The following is a 6,000-nucleotide window of genomic DNA, read 5'->3' on the forward strand; positions in this document are numbered from 1 at the left end:
TTCTTGGCTATTTGTATATCCTCTTTTTGTTAAGTGTCCAAAACTGTTCCCTATCTTGGAATTTGGTTCCTTGTCTTTCCATTATTAATTTGTATGAGTTCTTTATACACTCTTGATAGGAGTCATTTTTCAAAATACATATGATGAATTTTTTTCTAGTCTTATACTTGCTTTTTCACCTTGTCCATGGCATCTTTTGCTGAATAGCACTTCTTAATGTTGATGCAGTTTGCTTTATAGTTTTTCATTTAGGGTTACTGTTACTTGTGTCTGTCTAGGAAATCTTTGCCTATCTCCAGGATGTAAAGATATTTTCATGTTTTCTTTTAGAAATTTGAAAATTTTTAGCTTTGAGAGTTAGATCTGTAAGCCATCTACAATTTTGTGTATGGTGCTGGATATGAACCAAATTTTTATTTTTTCTATGTCTAGTTTCCAACATTTAGTAGTCCAGTGCCACTCATGTAAAAGATTCCTCTTTTTCTATTGACTTACATAAGAAAGTTTGTAATAAAAAAAAATCCCTTAACAATATATATGTGCTTCTATTTCATCTCTGTTCTGGTCCACCAACCTATATATTTATGTATTATTTATCCTTATGCCACAATTGTATTGATTACTGTGACATTATAATAACTCTTGAAATCAGGTAGCACAAATTTTTCAATATTTTTTCAAGATTGTCTTGACTACCTAAAACCATTAGATTTTCATATAAATTTTATATCAGCTTCTTGGTATCTAAAATAAGCCTGAGCTTGATCTGAATACACTGTGAATAGTTTAGAGAGAATTAGCATCTTTGTAATATTGAATATTTGTATTTATTACATTTAATAATAATATAGCAATATATTTATTATATTTGTATAAGTATTTTATAGATTGAATATTTATATTCATTGTTTATAATTTTGAATATTCCAACAATGCCAAATCTTTTTTAAAACTTTTTTTATTTATTTACTTTGAGAGAGAGAGAGAGAGAAAGAGAAAGAGCGGGAGCATGAAAGGGGGATGGGCAAGAAAGAGGGAGAGAGAATCCCCAAGCAGTCTCCATGCTGTCAGCACAGAGCTTCATGTGAGGTTTGAACCTGCAAACTATGAGATTATGACCTGAGCCAAAATCAAGAGTCAGATGCTTAACTGACTGAGCCTCCCAGGCTTCCCTTGAATCTTTTCAACAATACTTTGCACTTTTATATCTTTTGCTAAATTCGTCCCCAGATGTTTTATTTATTTATTTTTAATGCTATTGTATTTATTTTTGCATTTAATAACTTGTTTTATTTTTTGAATTTACATCCAAATTAGTTAGCATATAGTACAACAATGATTTCAGGAATAGATTCCTTAGTGCCCCTTACCCATTTAGCCCATCCCCCCTCCCACAATCCCTCCAGTAACCCTCAGTTTGTTCTCCATATTTATGAGTCTCTTCTGTTTTGTCCTCCTCCTTGTTTTTATATTATTTTTGTTTCCCTTCCATTATGTTCATCTGTTTTGTCTCTTAAAGTCCTCATAGGAGTAAAATCATATGATTTTTGTCTTTCTCTGACTGACTAATTTCACTTAGCATAATACCCTCCAGTTCCATCCACGTAATTGAAAATGGCAAGATTTCATTCCTTTTAATTGCCAAGTAATACTCCATTGTATATATATACCACATCTTCTTTTTCCATTCATCCAGCGATGGACATTTGGGCTCTTTCCATACTTTGGCTATTGTTGATAGTGCTGCTATAAACATAGGGGTGCATGTATCCCTTTGAAACAGCACACCTGTATCCCTTGGATAAATGCCTAGTAGTGCAATTGCTAGGTTGTAGGGTAGTTCTATTTTTAGTTTTTCGAGGATCCTCCATCCTGTTTTCCAGAGTGGCTGCACCAGCTTGCATTCCCACCAACAATGCAAGAGAGGTCCTCTTTCTACACATCGTCGCCAACATCTGTTGTTGCCTGAGTTGTTACTGTTAGCCATTCTGACAAGTGTAAGGTGGTATCTCATGTTGGTTTTGATTTGTATTTTCCTGATGATGAGTGATGTTGAGCATTTTTTCATGTGTCAGTTGGCCATCTGGATGTCTTCTTTGGAGAGGTGTCTATTCATGTCTTTTGCCCATTTCTTCACTGGATTATTTGTTTTTTGGGTGTTGAATTTGATAGGTTCTTTATAGATTTTGGATACTAACCCTTGATCTGATATGTCATTTGAAAATACCTTCTCCCATTTTGTCAGTTGCCTTTTAGTTTTCCTGATTGTTTTCTTCACTGTGCAGAAGCTTTTTATTTTGATGAAATACCAGTAGTTCATTTTTGCTTTTGTTTCCCTTGCTTCCAGAGACTTGTTGAGTAAGAAGTTGCTGCGGCCAAGATTAAAGAGGTTTTTGCCTGCTTTCTCCTCGAGGATTTTGATGGCTTCCTGTCTTACATTGAGGTCTTTCATCCATTTTGAGTTTATTTTTGTGTATGGTGTAAGAAAGTGATCCAGGTTCATTCTTCTGCATGTCGCTGTCCAGTTTTCCAAGCACCACTTGCTGAAGAGACAGTTTTTATTCCATCAGATATTCTTCCCTGCTTTGTCAAAGATTAGTTGGCCATATGTTTGTGGGTCCATTTCTGGGTTCTTTTTTCTGTTCCATTGATCTGAGTGTCTGTTCTTGTGCCAGTACCATACTGTCTTGATGATTACAACTTTGCAGTACAGCTTGAAGTCTGGGATTGTGATGCCTCCTGCTTTGATTTTATTTTTCAAGATTGCTTTGGCTATTCGGGGTCTTTTCTGGTTTCATACATATTTTAGGATTATTTCTTCTAGCTCTGTGAAGAATGCTGCTGTTATGTTGATAGGAATTGCATTGACTATGTAGATTGCTTTTGGTAGTATTGACATTTTAACAATATTTGTTCTTCCTATCCAAGAGCATGGAATCTTTTTACATTTTTTTGGTGTCTTCTTCAATTTCTTTCATAAGCTTTCTATAAGTTTTCAGTGTATAGATTTTTCACTTCTTTGGTTATATTTATTCCTAGGTATTTTATGTTTTTTTGTGCAACTGTAAATGGGATCGATTCCTTGATTTCTCTTTTTGTTACTTCATTGTTGGTGTATAGGAATGCTATATACTTCCCTCTTATGACCGCCTTTGCTGCATCCCAGAGGTTTTCATTGACTTCCATATACTTTTTCATTGACTTCCATATACTTTTTAATTTCCTCTTTAACTGCTTGGTTAACCCATTCATTCTTTAGTAAGATGTTCTTCAGTCTCCAAGTATTTGTTACCTTTCCAAATTTTTTCTTGTGGTTGATTTCGAGTTTCATAACTTTGTGGTCTGAAAATATGCATGGTATGATCTCGATCTTTTTGTACTTACTTAGGGATGATTTGTGTCCCAGTATATGGTCTATTCTGGAGAACGTTCCATGTGCACTGGCGAAGAATGTATATTCTGCTGCTTTAGGATGAAATGTTCTGAATATATCTGTTAAGTCCATCTGGGCCAGTGTGTCATTCAAAGCCATTGTTTCCTTGTTGAGTTTTTGATTAGATGATGTGTCCATTGTTGTGAGTGGGGTGTTGAAGTCTCCTACTATTATGGTATTACTATTGACGAGTTTCTTTATGTTTGTGATTAATTGATATATATATTTGGGTGTCTCACATTTGGTGCATAAATGTTTACAATTGTTTGGTCTTCTTGGTGGATAGGCCCCTTGATTATGATATAATGCCCTTCTGCATCTCTTGATACAGTCTTTATTTTAAAGTCTGGATTGTCTGATATAAGTATGGCTACTCCAGCTTTGTTTTGATGACCATTAGCATGATAGATGGTTCTCCATCCCCTTTCAGTCTGAAGGTGTCTTTAGGTCTAAAGTGGGTCTCTTATAAACAGCATATAGATGGATCTTGTTTTCTTATCCATTCTGTTACCCTATGTCTTTTGATTGGAGCATTGAGTCCATTGACGTTTAGAGTGAGTACTGAAAGATATGAATTTATTGTCATTAATGATGCTTGTAGAGTTGGGAGTTTCTGGTGGTGTTCTCTGGTCCTTTCTAATCTTTGTTGCTTTTGATATATATATGTGTATGTATACACATATATACACATATATACACATACATACACATATATATATATTTTTTTCATCTTTTCTCCCCTCAGAGAGTCCCCTTGAAAATTTCTTGCAGGGCTGGTTTAGTGGTCACAAACTCCTTTAATTTTTGTTTGCCTGGGAAAGTTTTTATCTCTCCTCCTATTTTGAATGACAGCCTTGCTGGATAAAGAATTCTTGGCTGCATATTTTTCTGATTCAGCACATTGAATATATCCTGCCACTACTTTCTGGCCTGCCAAGTTTCTGTGGATAGGTCTGCTGCAAACCTGATCTGTCTTCCCTTGTAGGTTGGGGACTTTTTTTCCCTTGCTGCTTTCATGATTCTCTCCTTGCCTGAATATTTGGTGAATTTGACTATGATATGCCTTGTTGATGGGCGGCTTTTGTTGAATCTAATGAGAGTCCTCTGTGCTTCCTGGGTTTTGATGTCTGTGTCTTTCCTCAGGTTAGGAAAGTTTTCTGCTATGATTTGCTCACATAACCCTTCTACCCCTATTTCTCTCTCTTCCTCTTCTGGGACCCCTATGATTCTGATGTTGTTCCTTCTTAATGAGTCACTGATTTCTCTAATTCTGAAATCATGCTCTTTTGCCTTAATCTCCCTCTTTTTTCTGCTTCGTTATTCTCTTTAAGTTTGTCCTCTATATCGCTGATTCTCTGTTCTGCCTCATCTATCCTTGCTGCTGCTGCATCCATCTGTGATTGCAGCTCAGTTATAGCATTTTTAATTTCATTCTATTTTTTACTTCTTTTATCTCTGCAGAAATGGATTCTAATGTATTTTTGACTCCAGCTAGTATTCTTATTATCGTGATTCTAAAGTCTGGTTCAGACATCTTGCTTGTATCTGTGTTGGTTAAATCCCTGGATGTCGTTTCTTTGTGCTCTTTCTTTTGGGGTGAATTCCTTTGTTTTGTCATTTTTAAGGGAGAAATGAAATTAATGAGGTAGAAAAATTAAAAACAAAAATATTAAAATTACAAATTTGGGTCTGGGTGTGAAAGTGGTTTGACAGATTAGAGGAAAAAAAAGGGGGGAAATCGTTTGAGAATTTGAAAAAATGAATACACTGAAGTAGACTGAAATGAGATAATGGGAGTAAAATATAACTTGAAAAAATTTACACAAAAGTAAAGAATATGGTAGAAAAAAAATTAAAGAAAAATATTTTTAATAAAAATTAAAAATAAAAATGAATTTTTTCTCTTTCTGTATTCAAGAAAAAGAAAAGAAACGAAAAAGAGAAAAAAGAGAAAAAAGGAAAACATTTGAAAATTTGAAAAAGTGAATACACTGTAGGAGGCTAAAATAAAATGATGGAAGTAAAATAGAATATGAAAAAATTGCATAGAAGCAAAAAATATAGTAAAAAATTAAAGAAAAATATTTTTAATAGTAATTGAATGTAAAAATGAAGTTTTTCTCTTTCTGCATTCAACAAAAAGAAAAGAAAGGAAAAAGAGAAAAAAGAAAAAGGAAAAAAAGGAAATTGCTTAAAAATTTGAAAAGGTGAATACTCTAAAGTAGACTAAAATAAAATGTTTTGGAAGTAAAATAGAATTTGAAAAAATTTACACAAAAGTAAAAAATATAGTAAAAAATTAAAGAAATATATTTTTAATAAAAATTGAAAATAAAAATGATTTTTTTCTCTTTATGTATTCAAGAAAAAGAAAAGAAGTTTAAAAGAAACAAAAAAAGAAAATTGTATAGATGGACCTGCTAACAGATTGAAAAAGGACTGAAATTACTTCGTTTTTCCCTAGATGTCAGACTATGTAGCGCTTTATAATCTATAAACTAAGTAGGCGGTGAGACTTGTGTTCTTGAAAAGCGAGGTTGGTCCAGTCGGGTGGGGCTCAGTGTAAT

This window comes from Panthera onca, chromosome B2 (assembly GCF_046562875.1).
Source record: "Panthera onca isolate mPanOnc1 chromosome B2, mPanOnc1 haplotype 2, whole genome shotgun sequence".
NCBI lineage: Eukaryota > Metazoa > Chordata > Mammalia > Carnivora > Felidae > Panthera > Panthera onca.